Below are 14,055 nucleotides of genomic sequence, written 5' to 3' on the forward strand. Positions count from 1 at the left end.
GCTGGCCGGGCTCCGTCAGCACCGGGGCACTGGAGGGACGGACTGGGACCGATGCTGCCACGGGCATGAGCCGCGGGTGGAACGAGTCTTCATGTCTTCCAGGTCCGTGCTCTTTCTCAGCAAGGAAACGCGGAGAAACGCTCTGAAACAAAGGATGTGAGGGCCTCCCTTAGCAAATACTTGATCCGTGGGGAAAGATCCGGCGAGCCGGTTCCTTGCCCCATCAAAAATGAGTTCCAGTTCTGAGACACTCCCGTCGCTGGACTGGTGTAGGGTGGCCAAAGCTGAGCACATTGTTTGCGCTGGCTAAAATTGCATTGAAATAAATATAGCATAGATATTACATACAGTCTGTGCATGGCAAATTGTCCTGGATTATCCCCAGAGTTACTGCAGCTGTGAATTATACAGAGGTTAATGTTTGGATTTCATACCAGATAATTTATAGAGAAGCCGAGGGATGGGCTTTCATCTCCTTTGATGAAAGTTCATCTGGAATAACAATGCTTGGTAGAACCTGGCACTTGGACTGCACTGAAAACCCAAGCCCTTCTACTTGAAAGTAAGATGTTTCCATTTAAAAACACTGTTAGCAAGAACAAACATCTCTCTATTACTGACTCTCCTTGCTCTTCCCCTCCGCTGCAGTCATCTGGTTCAGATTAGTCCTGGATAAGGTCCCGTTTTGCTCAGGGAACTAGGAGGGGAACTTGGAGCTATTTCTACTCGTTTCAAGTATGAATTGAATGTGGCGCACAAATGAAAACGCAATGAGCTCCAGCATGCGAGGGGAATCAAAGAGACCTGGCAGCTCCTCCTGGTGGAAAACCGCTTCTAATGGCACGGGAGGTGGAGGGTGGGAGCTGCGTTTCCCACCTCAGCGCAGTGCCCTCGGTCCCCAATGCCCAGGCAACCCCCAGGACCGGTAGCAATGACCCCCGGCACTGGGGAAGCCGTGGTTGAAGCCGTGGTTGAAGTGGGGCTCTGGGGGAGAAGCCCAGCTCGGTTAGGCCAGGCCAACGCCGGGATCCGGGGCTCCTCCGCACCAGCTGGGAGCGGAGGGTCCCAAACCCTTCTCCTGGCACCCATCACCTTCCCACCCCAGTGGGGAACTGCTGTTTGCTCCAGTAAGGAGGAGGGACAGCCTTCCTCGCTCACCTCCCCGGCGAGAGTGCCAGCAGCCTCTACTAACCGGCTGGGAGGAGAGCCCTCCTCTCCCGAGCGGGAAAAGCTATTCCCAAGAAAAACCAAGCAAGAGGGAGCCTCTCAACACCAGCGAGTTAAATCCAGCCCCTTCTTGTGGCTTGTTGTTTACATAGCGCCTGTTTGTAGCCAGCTCTTGCCATAGCTGCTAATTTGATAGCACGTGACGGATCGGAAACGCTGTGCAGAAGATGACAGAGAGAAAAACAGCCGTTGCATCAGAGGCTGGAGTAAAGCAAGAGAGCCGAGGCAAAGAGCTGTTTAGATTTTGGGTTGCCGTGTTTTGGGGAGATAAAGAGATAAATACAATATATGGGGAGATAAGAGATAAATAAAGATAGAGAGAGAGAGAGAGAGAGAGAGAAAGAGAGAGAGATCGATAGAGTGATAGATATAGATAGATAGATAGATAGATAGATAGGTAGATAGATATCTTTATTCAAGATATTTATTAAGATATTAAGATATATATAAAATATATATAGAGAGAGATAGATAGATATCTTTATTCAAGATATTTATTAAGATATATATAAAATATATATAGAGAGAGATAGATATCTTTATTCAAGATATTTATTAAGATATTAAGATATATATAAAATATATAGGGAGAGAAAGAGAGACAGAGAGAGAGAGAGATATCTTTATTCAAGATATTTATTAAGATATTAAGTTATAAATAAAAAAATGGGGAGAGAGAGAAAGAGAGAGAGAGAGAGAGGGAGCCAGCTAGCTAGCTAGCTAAATAGATAGATAGATATCCCGCCCTTGGGGTGCTCAGAGGTTGACCCTGCTGAGTTTGATCCTTCCATACGTGCAGGTCGGGGGCTGCAGCAGCACTCGAGTGTGGGGGGTGTGATGCAAAGCGCCCGCGCAGCCACGCCGTTTGCCGCAGCGAGGGGCGAGCTGCCTGCAGCCGGCCAGCACCGCCAGGAAGGGACGGTCACGTACTGCAAGGAAAGATCCTGAGTGTGTGTGTCCCCCCCCCGGCTCTAGCCACGGGGGAGAGATCCAACGTGTGCCTGAGCTCCTGGCGGCAGCAGAAGCAGGGATGGGGTTGACGTGAATCACGCGTCTGTGTGTCCTCCCTCGGGGTCGCTGTCTGGAGGTGGGTCTGAAACAGCCCAAGTTCATTGCGGAGTAGCCAAAGTGTGAGTTGTCTGTAAAGGATTAACTGTTCCTTTAGTTTTTTCACTCTACCCAAAGAAAACTATGGTTATTCAGGTGTTGAGATGGCGTGTGCAGCCCTCTGAACTCAGCTTCACCCAGTGCCACCTAGAAAACCTGTCCCTTGGCAGGGACACTGCCCCAACGTCTCGGGGACACAGATTTTGCTGGAAACGCAGAGCTGATCTCCACCTTTGAACCTGCTTCATCCTGTCCCTGGCCTTGCAAAGGGGGGCTGCCCGTCCCCCCCCTGCATTTTCCCAGCTCAGCAGCTTGCAGCAGCGCCTGTCGCCAAGCCGGCGGCTCCTGTGGTGGCTCGTCACCGTGTCCCACGCTGAGCGTGCGTGTGGTTTCAGGCATTTCTTCCCTTGTATCGCAGCACACCAGTAACGGCTGTGATCTGCGGGCTCTGGGCTAACTGGGGTGGAAAACCCACTGGGGTCAGTGGGTTTTTCCAGGGCCTTTCAGGAGGCAGCTGAACTCTTGCTGCTAAACCAAGAGCTTGGGCTGGGGGAAGTAAAAGACTTTAAAATGTTCTTTTAAAAGAAGCCCTTTGAATGTCTTCGCTATCTTTTTATGGGCTGGGCGTGTTGTGGGTTTGGTGGCTCGTGTCCCAAGCAAGGATATTTCTAGTGACCTTTGGGAAACACAGTTCAAGGACGGATTTTGCATCTTCTCCCGTGCGGCATCGCTCTCCGTGTTGACAGCTCGGGCCGTGGCAGAGGAGACAGCGGCTTCCCCTTGAGCTGGGAGATCTTCTGACCCTTTGAAAGGAAGAGGCTTTTGGTAAGAGCAGCTTTTCTGACTCAGCCTCCCTAACCCAACGCCTACCACGAGGAGCTCTGAAATCAGACGGCTCCTTTGGGCACCTGAGAGTGGGTGCTGGCTGCTGAGCTTGGGTGAAATGCTGCTGCCCAGAGGAGGTGTGAGGCCTCCAACCTCTTCGTGAAACACAGCAATGGCCTTTCCCCTCTTCTCCTATTTATGGAGGTGCTCCCTGGGGGGGCACGTGGATTTGCACGGGCAGGCACAGAAGGACTGGCATGGATCAGAGGCAGCGCTGAGTTGAGCTTTCAGCATCTCAGTTTGTTGCCAGCTCTGCTCCCCGGCTAGATTTTTTATAAAAGTCCTGTGCCTCATGCAAACCAGGACCTACCCCTCCTTTCTGAAAATACTTCCCAGCTTTCTTATTTTCGCCCATACAGAGTTTCTTGGTGGAAAACCAGAGGGCTGAGCATCAGATAGTGCAGAAGAGAAGCCGGGGTCTCCCGGGGTTCTTCCATTACTCTCTGCTGGAGCAAGATGAACCTGCAGGGTCCCAGAGCAGCTCTAACCCTAAACCCAGGCAGGAGAGATTGAAATGAGTGATAAGTGGGAAAAGCCGAAGCGATCACAGAAATCCTGCAGAAACGAGCTTTTCCCCCAAGCCTGACGGAGCGGAGAAGCCCTCCTTGCACAGGTGGCTCTGCTCCATCCCTGTCCCCCATCCTCCAGCTCCGAGGCAGAGCTGTGGTTCCCACCGCGGGCTGTGTGTTATGGTAACCCCCTGCACTTCTCTGGCAAAGCTCCCCTCTGCTTCTAACGCCAATGGCTAAAGCACGAGAGAGCAGAGGGATAATATTGGGTTAAAACCAAGCGCTGAGGTCCAGCTTCAGCCTCCCAGCTATCTCCTACAGAGGATGTTCCCAACCCAGCAGCGTTCGGGTACCGTGGGCCCCATGAGCTGTGGATGCATCTCAAGAGGTTCCCAAGGTCTTAATATTATTTTCTATAGAGAGAGGTGCTCGGTGGACACGGGGAAGAGCAGCAGAAAGGACAGGGGGCTGTAATGCAAAGTCTCCCAGCAGGGACCTGAGTTGAGCCCCTGGGACCATACTGGGAGCTCGTTTCCTAACCCTCGTCAGCCTGGGCCTTCCCGGCTGAACCACCGCTGCTCAGACAGGTAAATGCCCGATACATATTTCTATTTAAACAGAGTCCAGATTTAAGGCTGCACTAAGTCACATCTGCTGGGGAAAAGCGCCCGCTGAATTTGGAAACCTGGAGGATACGGTGGCAGAACGGAAAGCGGCTGGGCTTGGGAGCTCTCCTTGCAGCTCGAAGGGCGTGGAAACAGGACTCCATTTTAAGCAGAGCATCCTGGCAAGCGTCCTGGGCTGTGGGAAGCCAGCCCGGGCAATTTAAGAAGGGTTTTCCATAGCTCGAGTCTGTTGTTTGGTCAATGTGTCTGGCAGTTGTCTCCAACATGCATTTTAAAGGCAAACCTGAAACGCCTGGCCCACTTGCTCTTTTTCCCCTCGCAGCACGAGCACCCCCAAGTCTCCCTGGGCTCAGGGGCAGTGGGGGGGTGGGGGTGGGGTGGGGGGGATGACACTTTCGGGGTGAGCACAGTGACCGGGTCCCCTCAATTTCTCCCACTGACCCACGTGAGTGACCTGCCAAGGATCCCCCCAGGGATCACGTCACCAGAAATGGGAGCTGCTCCCCAGCTGGGAGACCCCACGCAGTGCTTGGGAAAGGGGCTGGTGAAGCAGCAGCTGACCGGACCCCACCAAAGCTCCTCGCTCCCCCCCAGTACCCCCAGTTTCTCCACCCCGCATCTGCAGGATGAGCTGGAGAAGGAAAGTGCTGAGAAACGAGCCCCGAGTCAAACACTTCTCCGAGTGACTTTTGTGTGTCGCCTTCCTCCAGCCCTTCATTTTGGGTGCTGAATTTTTGGGAGTCCAACCCTAAGGCACTGCAGTGCTTTTGGGGGGGGGGGAGTGGGGGCTGAGCCTGAAGCACTTTGCAGCATTTTGGGGGTGAGTCCAAGGCACCCCATAGCATTTCTGGGGCACTGCAGCGCCCTATAGGGACTGAGCCCAGGGTGCACTGCAGCATTTTGGGGGGCTGAAACTGGGGTACCACAGCGTTTTGGGGGGGGCTGAGCCAGGGGCAATGCAGCATTTTGGGGGGCTGAGCCCAAGATACACTGCAATGTCTGTCAAGGGTTGTCTGGGACACAGGGCAGCATTTTGGGGGGCTGAGCCCAGGATCCACTCCAGCATTTTAGGGGGTTTGAACCCAGAACATGGGGCAGCAATTTGGGGGGCTGAACCCAAAATGCACCTCAGCATCTGGAGGGGTTGAGCCCAGGGTGCATCACAGCATTTGGAGGGGCCGAACCCAAGATACACCCCAGTATTTTGGGGGGGGAAGGGGGGGCTGATCCCAGGGCACACTACAGCATTTGGGGGGGGCTGAGCCCAGCATGTACCCCAGCATTTTGGGGGTCTGAGCCTAGGGTGCACCACAGCATTTTGGGGGGCTGAGCCCAAGGCACACAGTTGCATATTGGGGTGGGTGGGGGGCTGAACTCAGGGCACACTGCAGCATTTGGGGGGTCCTGAGCCCAGGACACACCGCAGCATTTGGGGGGGTCCTGAGCCTAGGACACACCATAACATTTTGGGGGGCTGACCCCAGGGTACACTGCAGCATTTGAGGGCCAAGCCCACCACCCCAGCAGCCCCCCCACGCACATCAGCTGAAGCTCGTGCCGGTGCCAGCCCAACAGCCCAACTCCGTGCACAACCAGGGCTGAGAGGACGTGCACAAAACCACCACAATTTCCCTCCAAAGCCACGAAATAATGATGTCTTTTTATCAAAATGCATAGCGTTTTCCCCCCCCCATCGCCCTTTATTTTAGCCACAGGTGGCCAGGGCTTACAGCATCAAGGCTGTGTGTTAATAAAACGAGGTGCTCAACCCTTGCAGGGGACAGGCACCCCGACAGCGCGCCGGCACGGACACGGGGCTGTGATGGCATCGGGTGGGACAGGACAGCCCACGACAGACAGGGCACGCCAGGCAGAGCCCCCATAATGACACACCACCACGCCAAGCGGAGCCGTGTGCCTGGCACAGTGGCTGTAAAGAGCCATTTGCATTCCCTGAGCTTTCTACAAATATTTTGGAGCGAAAGAAATAAAAGCAAACAAAGCATAACGGAGGAGCTGGGCCGGGAGCTGCGGTGGGTTTCCAGCAGCTTCACTGGCTCTGCCGGAGCTCAGCTGTATTTTACACGTGCTAATCGCCGACCCCGAGGCTCACGGTGATGGATGCTGCTGGGGGCTCGGCCGCCTGAGCCCTCCCGTGCCTCAGTTTACCCAGACAGAGCATGGAAGCTGTTGCCTTCCAAGCACCGACCCTGGGCAGGCGCGGGGTTTCTGCAGCATGCTGGGTATGTTGGCTGAACAACACTTCACACCTCAAAAATAAAAATTTACGAGCATCGTTGCTAGCAGCTATGTTTATTTTCTAAATGCTTTTTTAAACACAAGCTTTTCTACCTAGGAGGGGTGAATTTTAGTCCTACCTCCTGCAGCCCCATGGCCAAGCCAGGGGGAGAGAGAAGGTGACCCTTTGTGCATAACACATGGAGAAAGTGCATCAGCTCTCGCCTCTCTTGGCGGTTTTTAAGAGGCTGTTTGACCCTTCTCTGGTGCCAGAAGCGTTCCTGGCCCACCCACACACACCGCACACGTTTCAGGCAGCTCCAGGTTAATTTTCTGGCAAATGTCAGCAGGGTTCTGATGGAAACGTGGGTTTGGGGCTGGTGAAGGCAAGCCCACTTCCGTGGGGTGACTCACGCTGGAAGCACGGCCGTGTACAGCGCACCTTGGCCAAATACTGCTGCAGAAAAGTCCCTCGTTGCCACTTCGTACTGCTTTTGTCTCTGATTGTCCTGCCCTGCTGGTTTTCATCACCTTCTGGTAGGAGAGGGCCCATCGGAGGGCTCAAACAGGGAGGTTTAAATTGACTTTGCTGAAGCGCGGGTGTGTGTCACGAGTTCTGTCCGTCCTCGTGCTCGGTCCCAGCTTGGCTGGGGCCACCTGGGTCTGTTCCAGGACAGCAGCTATCGGAGTCCCAAATCCTGCCCTGTCCCTGGGGACACTCCAGGCAGAGTCTTCCCTTCCGTCCCCCATGTCCCTGTCCCCAGGGATGCTGAGCCAGCACCCCAGCACCTTGGTGCTCCGTTTTGGGGCTGCAGCAGCAGTATGCCGTCAGCTGTGAGTTCAAAGATAAATGAGCTCATTAGGCTGCAGGTGCTAATCAGCAGCCTTTGCTTAAAAGGGTTTCAGCTGTGGTAAAGGCAGTGCTTTGCTGGTGCTAGAAGGAGTTGGGGGGGATGTTCTACAGCTTCCTTGGAGCTGGAGTCTGTCCTGGAGAGACGTCTCGGTCTTTCTGCCCAGCTTTTGCACCCAGAGCAAATGTCGTCCTGGGGATGGATCTGGGTCTTGGGATGAAGGATGCCGCGTTGGAGGAGCCTCCCCTTTCCTGGCTGAGGATGGTGTGTGGTGGGCTCCTGTGAGCCCTGTCCCATCGGTGTCACCTGCTGCCTGCGCCTCTCCTGGGCGAGGTGACCCGAGTGATCGTGACTGCGAGCGAGCAGCCTGGCGCAGGCAGCCTCTGCCTGGGGTGAGTACTGGGCTCTGTGGCTGCTCGAGCGTGGCAGATGCCATCCTGGCTGGTCCGTGGCTGTTGGCAGTGCTCGTCTGTACCTCTAGCAAAGCCTGCTGGACGCTCTCGGGTGCTGCAGCACCCATGGGTGCTCGGGGGCTCTGAGCACGTTGCTGTTGGGGGCCTGGAGGTCCAGCCTGACCCTGAGGTTTGTTATTTGCATGGGGTTGCCTATGGGATCTGCAGATGAGCAACTCTTCGTGGTCCTGCTGCTCTAAGGGGTGTTAGAGAAGGCTGGGGTGAGCTGCTAGCTCTTGTTCTGGGGGGCTCAGCTCTGGAGGGAGCTGCTTGTGAGGGCACAAAGTGACCTAAAGGTGGGCTTGCTCCTGTCTGTGCTGTGAATATGTATCCCTGGGCTAGTGAGAGGAGCCCTGAGCGTGTCCCCAGGCTCTGCAGGCTCCTCATGCAGGGTGAAAGGGAGTTGTTAACCCTTTCCAAGGAAGCTGGGCCAAAGCAACTCCTCTGCTGCCAACATCTCAGCTGCTCGCTGCAGACACCCATTTTACTCCTCAAATAGGAGATCTCTCTATGTAGCGGGAAATGCCTCAATCTCTTTTCTTGCTTTACTCTGAATTAATATATCTCTGCTTTCCTGGCTCAAACATGGAGGGCAAAAACCCCAGTGCCACCCTTGGTGGTGTGTGTCCCCCATGACCACAGGGCTGACCATGGCAAGTTTTGGCAGGGGCTGTTGCACCCCAGACCAGGCGTGATGTGCCACGCCGTGCCCGTGTGCTTGCTCCATGGGGGGCTGGGGACACCGAGCAGCCCCCCCAGGAGGTGGGACATCCCCCTTCCTTTAGCTGGGATCACCTCTGAAGGGCTTTGGGGTGGGAGGAGGGTGTATGCTACAGCCCAGCAGGTACAGGGTGAATTCCCATAACTTCCCTTCCAGTGAGCAAGAGCAAACTGGCACCGTCCCCCCCATGGAGGAGCAGGCAAGGGAGAGCTGCACGCTCATTTTTGATGTATTACAAGCTTTTCTGTGAATAAATTTGGGACTTTTAATAGCAATAGAGTTTGTATCTGCTTGTGAGTGTGCACACGTGTAGGAGGAAGAGAGCAGAGGGAGATGAAATGACAAAATATGGGCATTTGGGGTGTCCCCAGGTGCTTTGGGGCCAGATGTGCTGATAGCTGGGTGGTTGTCCTTGTAGCTGCCCAGGAGGGTGTGTGTCCTGGTGAGCTTGTTAGAGGGTCCAGCCATGGGGATGTGAATCCTGAATCTTAAACAGCTTCACCCTCCCCAGCAGTGCAGGAGGTGTAGGGCACAACTTGCCCGCCCTGCACAGAGAGCTCTCGGGAACGAAAAATTGGCTTTTAATGTCAATCCCGTGCCATCTTTTGCACGGGGGCTCAGGAAGAGGCTGGTTCTGCAAAGCGCTGACCGCTGCCACCTTCACACATCGTTCACCTGGCCCTGAGCTAGGAGAGCTTTGCAAGGGAAATAAAAGCACCTCGAGCATGAGAAAATCTTGCTTCCAGGCTATTGCAAGCTCACCTCTGGTGTTGGGGAGTCCAGAGCAAGCCCCCGGATGCCAGAAATACCTGCAAAATTTCTTTTTGGGGGATTCCAGCTTTGCTTTATATTTGCCCTGCCTGGACCAGTGATGGATGGGAGGATCTGGCTGCAAAACAGCTTGGGTAACCATAGGACTGGATCAAAGGCGTTCACGTTTTGTCTAAGCCCACTTAACGCTTTGAAAGGTGATGAAAAGGGCCTCTGTGTGTGTGTGTGTGTGTGTGAAGTGAAAAATACTGTAAAAGATTCCTCTTCTATAAATCCCTGCAGCTGAAACAGGGGCCTGGGACAGGCTGCCAAGTGCTGCAGAGGAGAAATGAATCCACCCGCTCCGGTTTGATCTTTCTAACAGACCTAGGTGAGCACACAGAAGAATAATAATTTAGAGCTCCCTTAAATGGTTTTCAGGTGTGAGTAGGTAGCATAACAGGGGCTATAACACTAAATGAAAGAAATGGCTTTGCTTCCATAAATGTATTAACAATACATCATACTTAAGAGTAATAGAGACTTGGCTGCATAAACTAAATTTTTTTTTTTTAATATGATAGGAGTATGGAAAAAAGTTGAAGCAGTCATTTTACAGTTGAGAGGTCCCGAAGTGATGGTTATAGCAGGGTTTTTGGACTGGAGAGATCCAGTCTGGGTCTGGCTCTGGGGTGCTCGGGTATCAGCAGCATCTGCTGGAGGCAGATCGTGCCGTTCGAGCGGGGTCAGGGTGTCCTGTGGAGCAGGGTGAAACGTCACCGCAGCCCCTGCCTGAGCACCCTCCGTCCCCAAGGTCTCGCTGAGCTTGGAACTGGTGGGTGTGACGTCTCCAGCAAACGCCTTACCGGTCCCAGTGAACGGTGGCTGCTGGAGGGGAAGGGCTCCTGGCTGTGCAGGGGGCTGCAGGATTGCACCCCGGCTCCCTCCGTCGCGGGCTTGGGGGGAAGGCTGTCTTTTTTTGGTGCAGGATCCAGCTCTCATCACGGTTTTAATACAGAGCTGACCTACGAGGACCTGCTCCCGTGGGGCTGTGGGCATCCCACGTAACCAGGAATTTATAAAGTCAGGCTAAGCTTGCACCCAGGCTCCCTGATTCCCTGCAGTCTCCAGCCAGTATTCATGTAACGCTCCTGATACAATTCTGATGGTGTTGGGGGCGGGGGGAAGCACCTTTAAAGTGTTTGGCAAATCCCTCCTCATTTTTAGAGCAGGAGGAGTACAGTGTCTGGAGGTTTCATGACATCGTTTGAGGCTTTTTTTTTTTTCCTCCCAAACAAAAAACAAGTACATCTGCCGTGAGGCTGGCTTCCCTTGCCCTAACCACCTGCATGACTTGCTGCTTCTAATGAAACACATGTTTTCCCAGCAGTCTGGCCTGGAGGAAAACGTCTGCAAAATGACACATTCTTCTAGTTACAGTTTACAAAATTGTATTTTTTTTTTTTTTTTCCCCCTAAAGTGCTAAATATAGGCTCTTCAGGTCAGGAGCGGGACTGCTTCTGCTGGCTTGGGGGTAGGAGGGAGATGAGTAGATGTGCAGCAACGCCGGTGGCAGCCGTGGAGGAGCAAGAGAAAAGAGAAAGTCTGCTTTAATCTGGGTAGTGCTTGCGAGGCAATGAAAGCTGTCTTTCCTCATTACATGCTTAATTAAAAAGGCAGCAAAGGGGATACTTGTGAATTCTCATGTTCAGCTGAGCTTGGAGGCCGAGCTGAGGGTCTCTGCTGTGGAGCCCTCCCCAGCGTGTGTCAGCCTGTCCCACTGGAAGAGGCTGGTTTTAAAAGCAAAAGACATGGAAGTAATTAAAACGCCCAGGTTTATAAGATGATTTCAAGCATTTTAAATCTGGAACCACCAAAAGATGTTGAGAGCTTAAAAAATGCAGCGTTTTACTGCGAGGCAGCTGAAGTGGAAGGGGGGAGAAAGTTGGGATGTGCCATCAGCAATCGGTGCTGCTTTGCACCAGGAATGTTGACAGATGTGGATGTGGGCACTGATTCCTTGGAGTTTGAGGGCTCTGGAAAAGGAGATTTGCTGGAGTTGCTGTTAAATTATATAACTTTTTTTTTTTTTAATCGGAAACCCAAGTCATTTTTCATATTGGGCACTAGTGTCAACCTGTGTGGGATGAGCGGTGTGTGGCACTCAGATGTGCTTCACGTGCAGTTTTATTCCATCCCAACAGCACCCTGACATTGGAAGAGGTGCCTTTATACATAACGCATGATCCCATCACAAATGCGGCATGCAGATGCTGTAGAAAAATCTGTATGTCTGCCGAAAGAAAGATCTTAAAGCCTGCTTCCTGACAGATTTATTTAGTTTATGAAGGTGCTCGTTTATTAAAGCACTGCACTCAGTATAAGTATCTTTTGTGAATGGAATTTGTCATAAATTGGAAAATACAAAGCAGACAGCCTGTTTTCTTTATTTTTGTTTCATTCTGTTGCGTGAATCCCTTTAGGATGGGGTTTTATCAGTGGCCACCAGCATCACAGGTGTCTGCTGGGGCTGCTCTGAGGCCAGGCCCCCCCCTGCGGCACCCCAGGGCCGGATTGGGGGGGGGGGGGGTGTCCCCCTCTTTGGGACAAGGCTTGCAAGGGACCAGCAGCAGCAGGACCTGGCCGTTTGGGGAGGTCCTGGCTGCAGGGAGAGGTGGAGCCACGCAGGTTGCGGGTGAGATCCAGCACCCTCTGCCTGAGGAGATGTTGGGAGTTTGGTTTAAAACAGGGAAATTGTCGGGAAGGTGGGCAGCCCCCAGGATTAACTAATCCCTGCTCTGTCCTCCCGGGCGGGTGCTGGCTTGCTGAAGCTGCTGGCGTGTCCCTGCTGCGTGCTGGCAGGGAGTTTTCTCTGTTCCTAATCTGTCCCAGGCCCTGGGCTGGTTTGGGCAGCAAAACATCTTTTTCCCGTTACAAGCCAGGGCAGGTTTCTTGCTGATGCTGCATCCTTCCCCATGAGCCGGCACTTCTGTGACACTGACTCATCCCCGCTTGCTGAAATAGTCATTTAATCACCCCCTGCCTGGGCTGGGGCTGGTCCTGAGGGTGCGATTCCCCAAAATGGGCAAGTGGAGAGCAGGTACGGGGCCAGCGGGCAGTGGGGGCTTTGCGAGCCACGCTAGCCGTCACAGGCAGGGCTTGTGCACGTGCTGCAACCTGGAGAATAATAATAATGCAACCTGGAGAATAATAATAATGCAACCTGGAGAATAATAATAATGCAACCTGGAGAATAATAATAATGCAACCTGGAGAATAATAATAATAATAATGCTAAAATAACATGTGGGAATGGGTGGGGGAAGCCAGAGGAAAATAGCTGGGGAGCTTGAACTAGGGGGGGAAAAAAAAAAAAAAGAACGTGAGTACAGACCCCTGTGGCTGGGGGATTTCCTCCCTGCAGCTGCTATAGCAAAGGGGTGACTTTTCCTCCATCCTATTTCATGGCAAAAGCCATGGAGGGAGCCAAAATCCAAGCAAAAGACAAGGGGGGAAAAAAAAAAAAAAACTTAGCGATGCTGTTATATGAATTTAAGCAAGCGATGGATTTAAACCTTCAGTGAATTCCCAGACAGAAGCAGGAGCGAGCAGCTCTGATGCTAGTGTGGTTTCAAACAATCCTGTTGCTGGGACATCTCTGGGCTGTTTTTATGGACTGCAGGGAGGATAAGAAACCACCTGCTCGTTGAGGTAATAAGTTCCTTAGTCTGAAATATTTCTCGTGCAGATCTCCAGAATCCATGAGGCATCTGTTTAGACATTGAGACTGTTTTGGTGAGACCCAGTCTGACGGCTGAGGTGTTAAACGCTTTCATATTTTCTTTTTTTTTTTTTTTTTTTTTTCCATTTTTCTTGGTTCCTTCAGCTGGATGACTTCGGGTGGTGTTTCCTGCTCTGCAGACAATGCTGCATGGCAGAGCCGCCGGTGCTCCAGCCAGCACAGGCAGCCAGGGGACGGTGAAAAGCAGGGTCAGCGTTCTCTATAAAGAGCTGGCTTGCTTTATGTCTTCAAACTCTTTTTTTTTTTTTTTTTTTTTTTTTCCCCTGAAAAAAATAAAATAAATAAATCTGAGAATGTGCTGGCATTCAGCTTTGGAGCAAAACCTCAGATTTCATTAACAAAGCAGGCACCTTCTTTTTGACTGATCTTTATTTAAAAATCCAACTTTCAAATTCTTTGGCAGGAGCAGGAAATTTTGCACTAACTGTGGTATCAAATCTAAAGCAGTGCGGATTGAGATGATGCCTTGAGGACGAGGGGTTTTTTTCTCTGCCTTTCTCTGCTGTCCCCAACACCCGACTGGATGCTGCTCCACACAGTGTGGCCATGACCAGGCTGTCACATACATCCAAGGTCAACGTGCATCCCTTCTGCTCTCACGGGACCTGGAGGACTGCCTCTGGTTTTTTATTTATTTGGTTTTTTGAGGTTGTTCTTTTTGTTGTTGATGTTTTTTGTTGGGTTGGTTTTGTTTTTTTTTTTTTTGTTTTCCCCCAATCTAACCACTGTTAAACTTTGGCATTCTCAATACACGGGGAGAGCTTGCATTGTGCAAGAGAGCATTTTGGAAATCAGAAGCTCCACGTCGTTTCCAGCAAAGCCCACCGGCTTCAGAGACGATGGCCAAAGGGCCACTAAATGCAGCTGAACTCACACTTCTGTGCTTG

Source organism: Tyto alba, unplaced genomic scaffold, assembly GCF_018691265.1.
Source record: "Tyto alba isolate M040663 unplaced genomic scaffold, T.alba_DEE_v4.0 Super-Scaffold_41, whole genome shotgun sequence".
NCBI lineage: Eukaryota > Metazoa > Chordata > Aves > Strigiformes > Tytonidae > Tyto > Tyto alba.